At 35.0% G+C, this 17,503-nt stretch overlaps 1 protein-coding gene across 1 annotated transcript in view; it reads right to left on the bottom strand.

The window, feature by feature from the left end:
• The window catches only part of LOC113493528 (unconventional myosin-XVIIIa), a 270,245-nt gene extending 253,286 nt beyond the window's left edge, over window positions 1–16,959 (bottom strand). Inside the window, exon 1 of the mRNA XM_026871543.1 lies at window positions 16,590–16,959. The gene's annotated coding sequence lies outside the window, so the exon portion shown is untranslated. The remainder of the gene's footprint in view (window positions 1–16,589) is intronic.
• Between the last annotated feature and the right edge of the window lie 544 nt (window positions 16,960–17,503).

Below are 17,503 nucleotides of genomic sequence, written 5' to 3'. Positions count from 1 at the left end.
AAAAAAGCAATTCTTTCTCCGGAACTGATTTAGCAAATTAATGGCCGCGCATTCTCATAAAACACAAGTTATTCACGTTCGTGAAAGCTCACAACATTCTTTGCAAGTCAAGGACACTTTACTCCCATATAATTCGCCAAAACGTACGGTTTTACGCAAATTCAAGAACTATAGACACCGTTATTTATCTGTGTACTCTCAACCGCACGTCACTACTAAGTCTTTCATAATAGCATCGCCTTTATTCTGTCCGCGTAAGGTCGATTTTCGTACCTCTTTTTTCTAAATTGTTTGCGGTGGATTGTCCATTTACATCCGACGGTCCGTCTGTCCGTCTCGGTCAACGTACCCGATTGTCGCACAACACAGGAAGTAGTCTCCAATGGCCGATATTTAAGGGGGTATATTTTTCGTCATCTATCGGCTGAATGGATGCATGTCTTTGCCTTTTATATTCTGCGAGTAACGTATGGCCGAATACGGACGTTCCTTTGCCTTAATAATAAAAGGCACCATTTTTGGTCATGATTGATAGCTTTTTAATGCTAATCAGAGATTATAGAGTAAATTATGGAGATTAAGATTTCCGTTCGTAATTTAGTTGGTATATGACTGTTATGACAGTATAACATAAGCGTCTTTTTAAAATTAGAAAAAGAGCGCGAAAGTGGAAGAAAGCGGTTTTGATGAAATAAAATAAGTTCAAAAGATTTATAACTTATTATGATGAGCTTTATACGTAACAAAATAAGTACAGTGCAAAAAAGTTACAAAAAAGAGGATCATAATCATAATATTCAGAATCTGTTCTTCGCACTGTAAAGAAATGATTTTGAATTACACCAAAATAAATGAAAACAGCCGTATAGGGAATATTATATACTCAAAACAAAGACAGTTTGACTTAACCGCGCCAGTAAGATTTAAGGATATAATATTTCTAGTCGGACACCGAAAACTTAAAAGTGTGGTAAGATCGACCATGCCTAAAAGCGTCCCTTTCATACTTGACCCCTCGATGAGGCTTTACTAAACGTACTTCGTAAGCTTTAGGCAAGTATTAAAGAAGTTATTGTGATACACCGCAGTCCAGTACTCTTGTTACATAGCGAGGCATCTACTGCACTATAGATTGAAAACTCCTGATAAGTTGAGGACTGTCTTTTCTGTCTGTCTCTGTCTACCTAATAATATTAGCATTATATTAACATTTATAATATTAGTAGGGATTATTCCCTACAAATATTATACATGCGAAAGTAATTCTGTCTGTCTGTCTGTTACGCTTTCACGTCTAAACCACTGAACTGATTTTAATGAAATTTGGTACAGAGATAAAGTTGATCTTGAGAAAGAACATAGGATAGTTTTTATCCCGGACTTTTGAAGAGTTCTCTTAGAAAGGCGATATAACCGACCTCGACGCGGGCGAAGCCGCGGGCGATAAGCTAGTTACTTTATAGCAAAAAGATTCCATGCATTAACTAAGACGATCTAATATTTAAGTTCTGGGTCAAGGCCCTTGTTAGTGGAGGATAAGAGGAAAAGAAGAAGATTGAGACGAACTCGACTCTTAGAACAAAACTGACCTCTGTTAGGTTATCGAGAAAAACGGTAGAAGGAAAGGGAAGTTTGTGTCCGGCAGTGGGAAACAAATGACTGATTATAAAAAAGGATAGGAGATTTTTTTTATTCAGCTTTTCAACAAACAATATGTCAGACAAAAAATTAACCCTTGACTAGCTGTTGGCCGCGACTTCGTCCCCGTGGGTAGAAGATATAAGTTATGATTAATACCTGCCCTGTTTTTCTCACATTTTCCATTGTATCTTCGCTCCTATTAGTTGCAGCGTGATGTTATATAGCCTAAAACCTTCCTCGATTAATGGTCTATAGAACACAGAAAGATTTTTTCAATTTGAACCAGTAGTTCCTGAGATTACCGCGTTCAAACAAACAAACAATCAAACAAACTCTTCAGCTTTATATATTAGTATAGATATAGATTACGCAAAGTTCGTCTTTTTCTTAAACCATACTATTATTCTTCGGTTTACGACTTTACTGCCATAACTGCAGGTACCGCACAAACTAACGGCAGAATGAAGTATAGACATCAATATTACGGATATATTAAGTCACAAAATCATAACTGACTTCCTACCACACGGTACAGTTAACCATAAAGGTTTTACTACGCGCGCGTGGATTTACGACCACACTTCGATGTCCGATCGTTTATAATTGACTATTGTAGAACTGGCAATGGGTACTTGAAGAAATAAATTAATAACTATATGGTGGAGCTAAAAGGAGGTTGATTATAAATCATCATTGGCCTAGCCTTTTCCCAACTATGTTGGGGTCGGCTACCAGCCTAACCGGTTTCAGCTAAGTACCAGTGTTTTACAAGGAGCGACTGCCTATCTGACCGCCTCAACCCAGTTACCTGGGCAACACGATACCCCTTGGTTAGACTGGTTGTCAGAATTTTTTCAAGCTTCTGACTACCTGTAACGACTGACAAAGATGTAGGAATAACAGCCGGGACCCGCAATTTAACTTGCCTTCCGAAACACGGAGGAACTCGTTATAACAAAGATGGTCACCCATCTACAGACCAACGCGTCAAGCATAGCTTAACCTGTGATCGATTCACTTATGCTTAGCCACGAGCTCCTCCGAGTTGATTATAAATATGCTTTGCAAAATTTATTTGTATTGGATGTTTGGTAAATTAATTAAGTACTGTGCTTATTTTTTTGTACCTGAACTGGGCTTGTCCTAAACCAAGTAACTCACTTATTATAAAAACCGGCGACTGCCATTCCTGACGGCTGACGAGTAATTCTAACTCCCAAAGACTTTAATCTCTGATTCCTGACGAATTCAATTTCAACTGCCTATGAAGGAAGCTCTTTGAATTCGTTTGGCGGTATTTGCTGCTGATGATGTTAATTTCGTTCGATATCGAAATCTTTCATTGCGTCGTGGGAGCGAGGATCTATGTGTTGTTCTTTGTTAAGACGGTTTCCAATAAGCTTCTAAGCAATTTAATTTTCGTTTTAAAGCCACACTCACAAAAAGACTCGTGTATCAAACAAACTCTTTTCCTTCGCGGGGATCGAACCCACGACATGTCGCGCACAGTGTGTTTGGCGTGTTGAGTAGTCGTGACCACCACCACTTACTTAGAAATCTATGCAGCATAAGATATCAATCTATATTATACGCAATGGCACCACAGTTATAAAAACATAAAAATATTTAAAAACTTTCGATCTACATGAAAAATATCTTTATTAATTAAAATCTTAATTGACAAAATCCCCTATGACCAAGTGACCAGCTGACCCGAGCAGATCTAACTAAATTCCAACCTATACATAACAATATTACTTGTAAAATGAATAGGATAGTGAATGTTACGCTATTTGTAGACCAGAAGGTCAATGTCTGCGGTTTACGACCACATATGCAAAGTACTATGTTAATTAGACATAGAGGCGGCGCGCGGCGTGGGCTATAGACGTACGTATCTGTATCTTTACAATGTATATCAGAAACAGGGGGGTACTATCAGCTCCTAAAGGAAGAAGGTTGGATTTCTGGAAGCGAGATGGTGCACTAAACGGTGTAGAGGGCCGAGAGACTGCTCTCTACACCGTTCTACAAATAAAACTTCGGATCGTCTATGACAGATTAAGTTGCATGTCGTACACAAAAGATATTAAGTGAGCATTAAAGATGATGGAAGTTTTTTTAGGATGCGAGTAGAGTCTGGCACACATAAGCTAAACGCGGGAGACACGATGCAGGTAAGTTCAGGTTTAGACAATAGGAGTCTAACACTACACACTACTGGGTGTCAATGAGGATTCTCCCGCCATACCAAAGAAAAAAGCTCTTATTAGTCTAAAGCTGGACCTTTGTGGAACATGTCACACCTCTTGTTGTCATACACTACATGACAATGGAGTGTTTTACCTTGTAACGACCAATGGTAGGCTAGGAGTCTGTTTCGACGCTAAATAGTCACATTTCCAAAAATATACAAATATTAAATTCAAATAATTAGAAACAGTTTTAAGTGTTAACAGTCCGTTACCATACCTTCAGTTTAATTGCTAAGTTTCGGTGCTACCTTTGTTTGAGTACAGTTACAGCGGCACAAATAACACGCGTGGCGAACATTTTACTGTTTGTTTTGAGTTTTTAATGCTTTAATTGTATTTCTATTAAGGTGAACGAGGAGTTTTAATTCACACAGTCATACATAATGTATGTTTTTTGAGGATTTTTTTTGGTTTGAGGAAATTATTATTAAGTAGTGTGGTTACGCCTGTGCGAAGTTACGTCGCGTTGAAAACGTCAAACGGGGCTCCATAGATTAGACAAAGTATTGCCAATTATTTAAGGTTATATTAGAATAATAAAAAAACGATTTTTAATGGACAAAACTGATTTGTAGCTAGGATCTTAGATCCTAGAACAGATAACGTATCAAATTATAGAACGTGGTTTGGTGAATTACGAACTAAGTGCTGCAAATAATCAAAAGGATAGAATCGGAAGCGGAAATAAAAGGCACCATCTACCCTTCTAAATGACTACCAAGCACTCAACATTCCAAAAATCAATAAGGAACCCTTTCTTTTACTGGTAATCTTACCTGTACCCAGTAGAATACTACTACACCCGAATCACAGAGGGGAAAATTTCAGAAGGGGTTTTAAAAATTTAGGAATCCAAAAATACAAGCTTCACTTCATCCCTCAAGAGTTTTCCAAACTTCTTGGATTAGGCTCCAATGTTTGTACAAGCATACGCGTTTAATTATTGAATTACAATGCATTAACATTGTACAACTTAAAAAAAAATGCAGAATAATAAACGTCAAAAACTCATCTGTCAGCAATTTGACATTACATAAGACAGGTATTACAGGCACTAGTAAAAAAGGTCGTTTAAAAATACGGAACAAGGAAAAAAAGTAGACTCGTAATTAAGAAATAGCGCGTATTTATGGTAAATATGGCCGTGAACTTGATAGTGCGTTGGCCGACGTTTGGGGCAAGCCAACACGACGCCCGTACAATATAACGCGTGTGATTCATCGACAACTACGTACATCGCGGAAATCGTGTATTTATAAATACTGAATCGCGGGTTCATTAATAGCCGTGAATGGAGAGATTTATAAAGTAAATTGAAAATAATATGTACAGATCTATACTCGTATTATGAAGAGGTAAATTTAGTGATATTGTGACAAGTAAAAAAATATATTTAAGTACCTAAGTAAAATTACTGGAAACTTAAATTTCTCGGAGGTGCTCACGGCACACAACAGACCTTAAAACTATGAACTTATGAGAAATAAATATGGAACAAAAACCGAACTGTCCACAATTCTATTTTTTTTAATTAGTTTCCGAGTGACTAGAACCCTATGCTTGAACACTAATTTTAAAAACATATACTAGCTTAATAAAACTTTTTTGTCGTACCTAATCTATACATAGTATTTATGCAACATTAATTACGGATGCATAAAAAGGGTTTAAAAACGATACGATAGTCTGTTCCACCATATGACGCGACAACGGAAGGAAGTGTTATTAATATCCGGAACGTTATAGCGAAACAGTTCGCTTTTGTTTTAAATTGTATCGCATTTATTGACCTCTAATGTAGTAGACTGGACCGGTATTATAAAATTGTCAGCTGTGCGCTGTACTAATTTGAAGTAACTCGCAAAACTAGATGAAGCTACAATAAAACATGTTTGGATGAAACAAAAAACGATCGCGTTCCAATCGCAAAGCTGGCAGTTGTGACATATTACTTTAGGAACCCTGCATTTCGACTGATGTCAGATGGAAAATAGGATTTATTAAAATAGCCTAGTTCCCAATTGGGAAAGATCTATGGGCATAACTATAGCCACCTACTTTTTGTTTCTCTGCACCACTTCTTGGTTGACTGGTAGAGAATGCATCTTGCATTAAATCCGCCATCGTACTTATTTGCATGAGAAGTTTTAAATAAATAAATATCTGGAATTATTAGCTTTTCGAAATACGTCCAGATTAAGCAAGGTGTTAAGAAACCCATCACACTTTTCAATCCGCACCTTCAAAGCAACTACGAGAGTAATATCGAATGGATATAAAAAGGCAATATCCAACCTGTCAGAACTGCAAGGAGCTGTGCAAATTCATTTCTAGACGGCATCCAAGATGATTAATAGTCCGAGAGCCCACCACCTACCAAAACGTCTGCAATGTAATATTTTAAGAGTTGTGGAAGAGTGACAGCGTTATACATGGTGTCGAGTGGCATCTCTTTTCCACATTCGCAATAACATTACTTTATGATGTGATTAATAGTTTGAAGACACCCACTGTGGGAGACGATCGATATAATAAGTCTTATATAGTTTAATGCTCATCCTTCTTTATATGAGAAGGTTAGTATCGTGGAGTTGAATAAAATTAATTCTAATAAACGGGGTATTTTCAGACGAAAATTTCGAAAAACAAATTTTGTTTTTAGAGATTTTTACACAACTTTTTTTTAAAAAAAAAAGGTAGTAATGGGAATAGTGATGTGATGATGTAGATACGAAATTACATCATTTTTTTCGTATGCTTGAAGTATAACCTCCAGCAAGACGACGTCTTAATTCAGGCGAATTAAATCATTTCAGGAGTTGTTGATGAGATTTCTATGTAACTGTGTAAGTTGTAGTTATAGATAGAAGTTATATATGAACTGGGCCATCAGTCTGTCTGTTACAATAGTCAATGAGGCTACAAATAATATGAGCGAACGGTTTCGAAACGTTTCGGGATTAGTCACTCCATTGTAGCGATAGTTTGAGAGAGCATGCTTTGCAAACTTATTGGAAGATATATAATTGCAAAGCATTTGTGACAATCTTGATTCTTAAAGATTTGATCTACGTAAAAGCAAATAGGTGTTAAAATTATTAAAAAAGATCTCAGTCCCTTAAGCTTTTGTTGAGGATAACTTTGTTGAGCTTTTTTCGTTTGACATTTTGAAAATTGAGTTTCTAATATTCATGAGGGTTCTGCTAATCCATTTGCCTATCAAATAATCTTTTTTGAACACTTCCCAATTTAAGAGCGTTTCCTTGATAATTATTTGGATTTGATATTTTTTTTTTTATAACAACTTCAATACTTTGAGTGTGTCTAAGGAACACATTAAAATGTAACAAACCCGTTTAAGATTACCTAGCAATACTATTTCATAACTTAATGACCAACTTGATATATCTAAGTACTTGTCAGTAATGAGGTGGGCATCACTGCGCATGCGTCATTAACACGATACACTACAGGTATAATTGTCCAGATAATATCTACAAGACTATTCGCAAAACATAGTTTGCAGGTTAATGTGAGTTAGTTTACGGAATATATATGTATAATATATATACCTAGGTATATTACATTAACATTTGTATGTGTATCTCAAGGTATTTTGAAGAATCAATTGGCCATCGATATTTGGCTTAAAATTTATCTTTTAACACAGTAAAGTTATTTAAGTTCAACTCGCGACCCTGCCGCGTCATCTCATGTTTAAGGATTCCGGTTGGGTCCGAAACTAGTCGGGCAATCCAGATAAAAACTAAAAAATAATTAATAACAAGGAAGCTGTATCTAAACAAATGTTAAATAAACGCATCCGCTACTGTTCGCTAATATGACGGGCCTGTTGGTCTAGTGGTTAGTGAGCCTGACTGCTATACCGGAGGTCATGGGTTCGATTCCCATCCAGGACAAATGTTGTGTGATGAGCATGATCATTTGTTAAGTGTCTGGGTGTAATTTATCTATAAGATGTATGTATTTAGAAATATATAAGTACGTTTATCACTTGTCTGGTTACCATAACACAAGCTCTGCTTAGCTTAGGATCAGATAACCGTGTGCGAGTTGTCCCAGGATATATTATATATGTGTACCAGTCATTGTCAAACCAGCATTCCAAATAAAGTTACATACCATACCCACAATTTACAACTGCAACATTGTCATCCATTTATTTTACCATACAAATGTTTTAGTAACTTTGACGTGTGAACTCGTCCGTCTCGCAAATTGCATGCAGATGGCCTACAACACCATTTGAAGCATTACAATTGTGTGGGCGGAAGCGAGACAGAGGAGTACATAGCATAGAGCGCCATCTCTCTCTCGCAAGTGCTCCAGTAATACCATAAGATGTGGAGGCAGGCCACAGATGTGCATATCAAATGCATGATTGTTATCACAAATAGAAATCGTTTATATAACGTAGAAAACGTGGAAACAAACTTGATTTATACGCAGATGCGTCGATTTATATTTGAAAGGTAAGAAAGTAATCGAATTTGAGACGTTTCGATTTGTAACAGGTTTATTTTTTAAAAACAATCCTTTCTATATCTCTAGAAAAATAGTGTCTTCAATTTCAATATTATATACATACAAGATCATGTACTTACTGGGTACGATGCGATGTAGAACATGCAAGTCAAGTATCTATAATATGTATCTTATTCAACCACTGCAGTTTGTAGTGATCTGTCAAAAAGTCTTGCAAGTCAATTGTGAAGGTTTCTTGAACCGTTTATGCTGAAATCTTGAATATTCGAATTTTTGAAATCTCGAATTTTGAATTAATGACTCTTAAAAAAAGCGATCACCCGGGTGACGGATGGACGGACAAAAGACATAAAGCAGATCCTTATAAAAAGATTCCGCATTAACGCCTTGCAACCCTAAAAACACCAACCACACCGCATTCACAAGCTAATTTAGGGCTAGAGGTTAATAGTAAACAGCTAGAATCAGTAACAACTGTTACTCGAATATCAAGCTGTGTGTTACGTAAGCGTCGGCGCCGTCAAAGCACTCGGTCGCGGTAAGTCTGCATGAAATACCCATTACAAAGGTAACTGTGAAGCAAGAGTACCATTACTATTACAGATACTATTTTGACGATTAAAACTGGTATTTGGAAACCATTGATCGTAGATGGGTCTTTGGTGAATACGTTTAAGGCGGTTTTGAAAGAAATATTTGCTAGGATAGTATTGATATTATAGATTGGTTCTATAGATAACATGATCATTATTTTTTCTTGTTATGAATAAAGGGGAATCCTGCAACACATCTAGGTGTTTTCAAAATCTTCGAAATTATTTACAACTCACAAATTGTGTCTAAGTATCTACTATCTAGGAATTTCAAGATGGGTTTCCTCCATAACTTCTGAGTGTCCAACCAATTTTAATGTCGTAAGGTATATTTAGAATTCTAATTATTTATAAATTAATTTTTACAAATTAATTTGCTATAAAAGCCATTTTCTCAAACACAAGTTTTCTATTTACAAATTTTAAACTTTGCGATGTTTTTTTTTTTGTAAGTTTTATTTGTGCCAGCCTCAACTTAATTCTCTTCATTAGAGTTGATCACAAAAATTATGACGCGTTAAAACAAAACGCTTTGTTTGAACAATTTACTTAACTATCGTAATAAAGGAAGAGCTAATTAGTGGTCGGTCGTTCCGTTTCACGTAAACGGTCGTTGTTCTAGTTACCTGACAGTTTAATCCTGACTGTTGGATGGGCTATTACACCCAGGGAGGTTAATTAAGCTCTTCGGTTGGGTGTTGTATTTTTGATATATTTTTATTTTATTTACTAGCGGTGTTGATGGATTACTTTATTTTATTAGACTTGCTTTCTATTGGGAGTTAAGTATTTTTATGAATATGGAAATGGTATTGGGATCAGAAAATGATTAAGGATTCAGGTTAGGTAAGAAACTAGTCGTGATATCCCGGAAAAAGAGCGTGAATAAACCAGACTCTAACAATTTCAATTTAGAGAATTCTGTCCTATAACTAATTAACAAACAAGGTACGAGTTTCAATTTCAGAAAAGAGAAAAAACATCTCCTTTTTGTGAATCACAAATACATATGTATATTCAAAGAAAAACTATCCCTACTAATATTATAAATGCGAAAGTAACTCTGTCTTTCACGTCTAAACCACTGAACTAATTTTAAATAAATTTGGTACAGACATAGAGTTGACCTTGAGAAAGAACATAGGATAGTTTTTATCCCGGACTTTTGAAGAGTTCTCTTGGAAACGCGATATAACCGACATCGACGCGGGCGAAGCCGCGGGCGAAAAGCTAGTATAACTATATTTACGGAACATATTTCTGCAAATACGGTAATAAACTTGACTTCCTTCCTACCCGGCTAGTGCTGCTCCAGTTAAAAATATCGATACTCCAGTCGGGAAGTTCGTGGTTCGTGCATGTTATCATAATGTGGGCCGTAAAGTGTTACGACACAAATCAAATGCACGTTATAAATTATGTCTTCATTCAAAACGGGTTCATGAAAATGTCTTCATGACATGACGTATTCTTTTTCAATGTCCGTCATGTAGTTTCGTGAACAAAAATAAATATGTATTTGTCTAAATGTGCCTACGTATCTAAATCACCTTACTTATTGACTTCTACGGCGAAAATATGAACTGTAGCAATTACAAAAGTATTTTATAGAAACTTTCGTGAGGATGATCTATTATTAAATGATGGGACGGTTTCGAGTTAGACTCGTACTCTGGCGCCGCGTCAGCTCATGATTAAGGACTCCGAAACTATTCGGACAATCCCGGTAGCCATGCGCGAGTAAGCCGCTGCATCATTTATTGATTACAGAAATGCCGCTTGGTTATGATCTCAAAATCTGCGATCTATGTGGCCAGAGAAGATTTTATTACTGAATAACGCAACTATATGCCTAATCTCAAAAACTCCTTAGAATAAACCTTTTCATCGCTTAGGTTAACATACGGTGGTTCCCTAGTGGTGCTTCTTTCAAATTAAGTACAAAGGCTATACAAGGCAAAAATGCAGTAAATGCACCATCCAACAAACTACAAAACGGGAAAAGCGAACAAACAACACAAACCTTTTAAATTCCCCTTACAGAACACAAAAGGCAAACACAAACACACAGACACGGACACAGTGTAACAAAGAGTTTTACAAAAACTAGGTCAATTAGACAGCTGAATAGCACTCCACACGCTAATTCTGCCCACATAGGTAGTATAGGTCGCGATACTAGATAGACTGGGACGTGTGTTGGCTAAGCTAAAGCATTCACGTAACATTAGTTTTTCTTGTACCAGGCCACGCAAATTTGAGTTTCAGCCCTAAAATTATGTCTAATATTAATGGAATAACTTTCGTAGACTAATACACAATATTAGATTGTTACGTGTCTGATTTCTACGAGGTCTGGGTTGATACAAAATTGAGTACAATTACATGCGTTTGCTGAAAAAAAAAACTAAATGAGAGCTGAAGAAAAAAAATTGCACCGGGACTGAAAGTTATCAGATGCGGTAAGACATATAGAAAAATATATTCTGGTATCAACAAACGGGCATTACTGCAGGCGGCATAGTAAAATTTTGCAACCTAACCTTCCTTACAAAAATACAGTTCTGCTATTTGCAGATCGTAATCAGATGTTTTAACCGTCTAGACCAGTCTTTCCCAAAGTGGGCGATAACGCCCCCTTGTGGGCGCTGCAGGTCTCATGGGGGGCGGTAAGAGACCCAGAAAGAAAATGGGGACGTTGTGATTGTATGTTACCTACAGACTGCGCTCAGGTTTCAAGTTGCGGGTTATAATAAAAGTTTCGTTTAGAATTCTCCGTTAATATACATATTATATAGGTCACAATTATTAATTAATTTAACTTCAAGTTATAGTGGTTTTTAAACAGGTGAAAAAATGGGGGCGCTAAAAAAATATTTATTCTCAAAGTGGGCAGTAGACAAAATAAGTTTGGGAACCACTGGTCTAGACTGCAGGACTGACTGCTAATTTACATGAAATTGTATTTTTGAAATGAATTGAAACTGAGTGATAAATTGTTATTGCTTTGAAAATAAACATCTTTGCAGTGGATTTAAAAATTGATGGACGTGCTGCGGTAAGTAAATAAAATCTTTATATGAGTGTGTTTATTATTTTTTATGACAAAGTATATAAACTTATATCCTACTTGATTAGAGATTTAGATGGTAAAAATAATGGTAAAACAGTAAAAAGTATCCTATACGTCAATCAAAGGTAAAGGTAAATTCATACCATATCTCTTAAGCAAAGTGTCCAGTCATCCAAATCGGTAAAAGGTGACATTTAGGTTATAGATGAAGGACTCTGGTTAGGTCCGAAACTAGTCGGACGATCCCGAATTCCCGATAAATACGATTGAGTAAAGTATCGCCAGTTCGGTCCGGTTGCAAGATGGAAGTATAGCTTGAATTTCAGTTTCATTTTGTCTAGAGCAAGTAAAAAAATAGTTCGAAGAATTGACTATGAAAATTTCCTTTAATTAATCTTCGCTAAGAATATTGTGACCAAAGCAAACATGTACCTAAAGATTCTATATCTAGATGAATACGCAACAAAATACAAGGTTATGTTTTTAGCACCAATCGCTTGATAGCCCTCAATATTCTTCCACATATTTACGAAGCACACATAAACGCACTGAATGGACACACAGTATAAAGTACAGCCAGCAACAGACGTGTGTTAAGACGTTTAAATTTCCAAAATTTAAAGGTTTACTAGGCAAGGTTTACTCACGCGTATTCATCGGGACTCGGGAGTGCCCGACTAGTGAGTAAACCGTTGCATCATTTAAAACTGAATCAATATCACGATAAGATATGTAGAAGAAATATATATATTTTTTTATACTTTGGTCCGTGAGTATACTATAACGATAACGGTTAATCGCGCGTACTCAATCGGAATCCTAAATTATGGGCTGACGCGTCAGAGACGCGGTCATGATTAAGTCTCGGTTAGGTTCCAAAACTAGTTGAACACTCCCAATTAATACAAGTATCACGTAAACCATTGTACCACTTATAAATGGCTAAATTATTTTTAGCTTCAGATTAAAAAAAAAAATTAAGTGGATCGTAAATTAACTGGCGTTAGCCGACTTCTATTGCTGACAGTACTGACACCCAATGTCAACCAGTACATGTGCAATGCACATTGCAGACCGGTCTCTGACGTCACTATGCGCCATAATGCAGCTACAATTAATAAAGTTTAGGGTTAGAGTTTGAATTTAGAATACTTGTTTATGAGAACGTATGTGTCTATGTAATACGTCTATGAAAACGAGTGCTCATCAATGAGTTTTGTATTCAATATTGAGAAAACGAATAAAACCTTCATGGATGTTTTTCCTACATTTTTGCTTGATCACTTAAAACTCAAAAAGACGTCATGTAATTGATGTTTTCACAAACTTATGGTAAGATTTAGCAGAATGGCAAGTACTTACACACATAGAAAAAATATTCTAAGTTACAGAGACCAGATTTTTGACCCCATACAATGAACACGACTCTCATATCCATAATTATTCGTCAACATTTTTTGTCAGGATGTGAGCTCACTGTCAAGCCATTACAAGCTTTAAAACTTAATGGGTAAGTAGGTACATAGTATAATAAGCCAATAAGCGGCACAATAATTGTCAATCGCGGTTACTTCGTGACTTCAAATTAACTACTGGCCGTAATAACCTTTCAAGGTTCTTTTACACATGTAAAAAAGAAAGGCAAGCAAGAACAAAAAGTCCCCTTATACCTCTATAAAGAAAAAAATCTTGTTACGTTCAAGCAATATTCGTAAATCTTTGCCAGTCGCCAGGGAGCGGGGGTGAAACGGAATAGTGTGGTCATATCGACACGAAAAACAAATTTAGGAAGTAAAGAAAGAGGGGAGATTTCTTTTGAATAATTTAGATATTCTTGGTGTTTCGGAGCCGTATTGATCCTTTTACGGATTTAATGAAGAACAACTAGAATTACTCAAACTTACTTACTAAATTTTTAGTTAAGTTGAACTAAACAATCGATTTTAGCTAAGAGATACGAAATAGAGATTGCAATGCCTGAATTTCTGTTTATATTTTTAATTGGTTAAAAAGTTTCGAACGCGCTTTTTGAGAGTGATATCGATAAAACAATTGAACTTTCTCTTTCTCGGTAATTAGTCCATTTGTGTACTAAATGACTAAAGATTTAATCTTCATTTTGTTTTAATGATTTTGATTTTCTCGTAGAAAAATCATCGAATTTTTATTATTTTTCTATTTTATTTTCTTTTTCGGTAAAAACTTAAGCTAAAATCAAAATCGTTGGACTAATTTTACGTCGAATTTTGATAATGAAGACGTGTATTTTTTAAGTTATCTCTCTAAACATATTTACAGCAAACCTACAGTTACTAGTGCCATATAAATAAAAAAAAATAGAAAGACACCGTTGAAATTGGAGATCCTTTTTAATTTTAGGTTATAAAGAGTTAAAAGAGTACTATTTTGTTATTATACCAGGCCAAACACGTGTTCTAAATGTTTCAATGACGTCTGAACCAGACTGTGTCAACGGCAAGGCAAGGGGTCGCTTGCCGCAGCTCAGCTGTTGGCTGGGCGACGTATCGATTTGTCCTCGGGCCCTGCCGGCGCGTCCCTAGAATTAAATTGCGCTGAACATCTTAAAAGCGGGCTTAATTTGTGGGTGTCAAATTGTTAACTTCGTTGAGTTACTTTAATAACTAGATATTTTGAAATTAGATTTTTCTTAGAGTGAAAAGTAAATTATTTACGCTTAGGTACAATACGTCGTAATTTTATTTATACTTTTCTATGAGAATTACGAAAGCTACCTACGAGAAAATATTACTTTCGTCTTAATTTTAGCAAAAATACTGGCTGGATATTATACATATGTAAGCAGTATTACCTTTTGTATCATCAAAAATCTTTTTCAATGAATTATTAGAGCTTTTCCAAGTAGACCTAGCAACAAAACTCTTATTTTTTTATTAACAAACAGAAAATTCCTACAAATGATACTTATAGCTAAATGTGTAACAACTATTTGTGCTTTATTGATAGCTATATAATTAAATATTGCTAAGTAATTAAACCTGTACAGAGCAACCTTCGTTATTAATTGTATCAGAACACACATAATTGATTGCTATGACCATAATAAACTAGGTTTTCCTTGCAATTAATTAATGATTATGGTATAGTTATATTAAAAGTATTATACTTCACAAATAAGGGATACATGGATGCATAGGCAATCTGCCAATCATAGAAATTTGACAGGAATTTTATACTTTTTCCAGAAACCATGAGTAAGTTTAAATATAGTGGAATTTTCTATACCAAAATTTATTAAATAATAAGAGGGCTTAATAATATTAGCCTTATAAAAAAAGGTGTTTGAACATCACTATCCCGCTTAATTTTATTATCTTTAACTATATTTGGCTGACATATAAGAATTATTCTCTAATAATCTTTATTCTGAGCAATTTAGTAGTAAATTGTTAATTTCTTACTAAGTTATTAATTTACTACTAATGTCAATTCACCTTTTTTTGATGAAGGATTTTTTTTTCTTTTAATCATTAGGACAAGATTTGAGCATGAATCTTTTAAAGATATAAATGTTATGGATAATAATGATGGATAAAAAATAAACATGTTTGAAACATGTGATTTAAAATATAAGGTGTACACTATAATATTTATTTGGTATTAATGTGTTTATAAATACAGTGACATCATAATGTGCTAAATATAAGATGTGTTTTCCTCTTAATAGTTACAATAAACAAGTTAGCTACATAATACAATTATCTATTACAGTTTTATTTAGTCTGTAAAGAAGCTTCTATATTTTTGAAGTCATTCCAAATTTAAAATTTTAAGCATGCTTAACTAAAATTCACTTAAGCAAACTTAAATTCAAGCATATTTTGATAGCTGTGAATTTTACACATAATTTGTGTGTAGGCAAATTATTAAAATTTAATGTGTACTCAACATAACACAGGAATTTAGCATACAGGTGCAAAGTCCTTGGAGTGTCAGTGTAATGATTGAAGACTGCCATTATTGGTAATTTAGGTAATCATTTTACAATATTTACTGAACACAGGTAGGCAATTAGGAAATGTTTTTTTTTGGTTTTACAGTTTCATATAAGAATATGACTGAGAATCTATTTGACTAGTAAGTAAGTATAAGTCTACACAATCATTTTGAAAATTTATACACACCTTTCAATTTTACTATTGTCTCAATTACTCTCAATATACCGCTAAATTATTTTAATTTGAAAAAAAAATACGTGTTTAGTTTACATTAATGAAAAGATAAAATTAAAATTGTTTTTGAATAAAATTTCCTTCCACGGTGCTGAGAAGGCAACAATACCAGACAAATTTTCGAATTTAGAATTTATACGTAAAAAAAAAATTAGGGGTCCATGCTCACGCTATACAGCCTACCTACATTCTCGATAGATTGAGTAAAACTTGTGTAGCACCACTAATACAGCATCGACTTCAAACACAGTAGGATAATAACCGTAACTTAACGTAATATTTCAAGCAGTTAATGTAAATATTTACTCACTTGTGCGTATTTTTAATCCGAATAAGCAACTGTGTAATCCTCACACACCAAACCGTGGTTACACACAATACACATCACAAATTCCAGGCATTATATTCACATAGTTTTAACAATACACGAAAAAGGACACTTTATCACACAGCACTGCAATATCGTCGAATAAGAATATAAATATTACACGAAATTCATCGTTTACACAGAATTCCGGAATAGTTAACTTTGACAGATGTCGTATAATTATCGATAATTGTTAAATCGCGTTCCGTACACAGTAAATGCGAACGTATCCACTTTTATCAAGGTACGGATAAACTAAACACGATCTACACGCAGCGGGACGCGTCGAGCAACGCCCGCAAAACTTCTACAGTCCGAATAAATTAAAAAGTTACTATGAACTTGAGTAGCGAAAGCGATAGTGGCACATCTCTATTTAACAGCATAAAACCTGTCAGACAAGAATAGTGATTGCGCTCTTGTCAAACTGAAAAAAATGTTCTCCTTTGACACTGCCGTCTAGAAATGAAAGAAATTTGTTCGTAGTTTATAAAATTGTATCAAGATTGCATAACTGTAATGAAAATTCGTGGATGCACTAATTTAAAGTTAAGAACTCAAAATTCGTTTTAAATCGTATTTTTTATTATGATGCTAGATTTTAGACCGTGGCCGTACACTGCTCTCTAGTGTCGAGTAGTCGTACTGTACTAAGGTCGGGTAATGAAGCTAGTACATAATAGTATGACTAGATGGCGCTGTGGCACAGTACTCTAAAGTTTAACAATAGAGGGCATTCATTCATTTAATATAAAAAAAACATGATATCCGGCCGTCCGGGTAGTATAATTAGTGAAATTTCGCGATTCTTTCTTTTTTTTTAACCTATGTCATCCCTCGCATTACACATGCCTTAA

The sequence above is a fragment of the Trichoplusia ni genome, chromosome 1 (assembly GCF_003590095.1).
Source record: "Trichoplusia ni isolate ovarian cell line Hi5 chromosome 1, tn1, whole genome shotgun sequence".
Classification (NCBI taxonomy): domain Eukaryota; kingdom Metazoa; phylum Arthropoda; class Insecta; order Lepidoptera; family Noctuidae; genus Trichoplusia; species Trichoplusia ni.
This window is presented reverse-complemented; position numbering and strand designations above follow the sequence as displayed.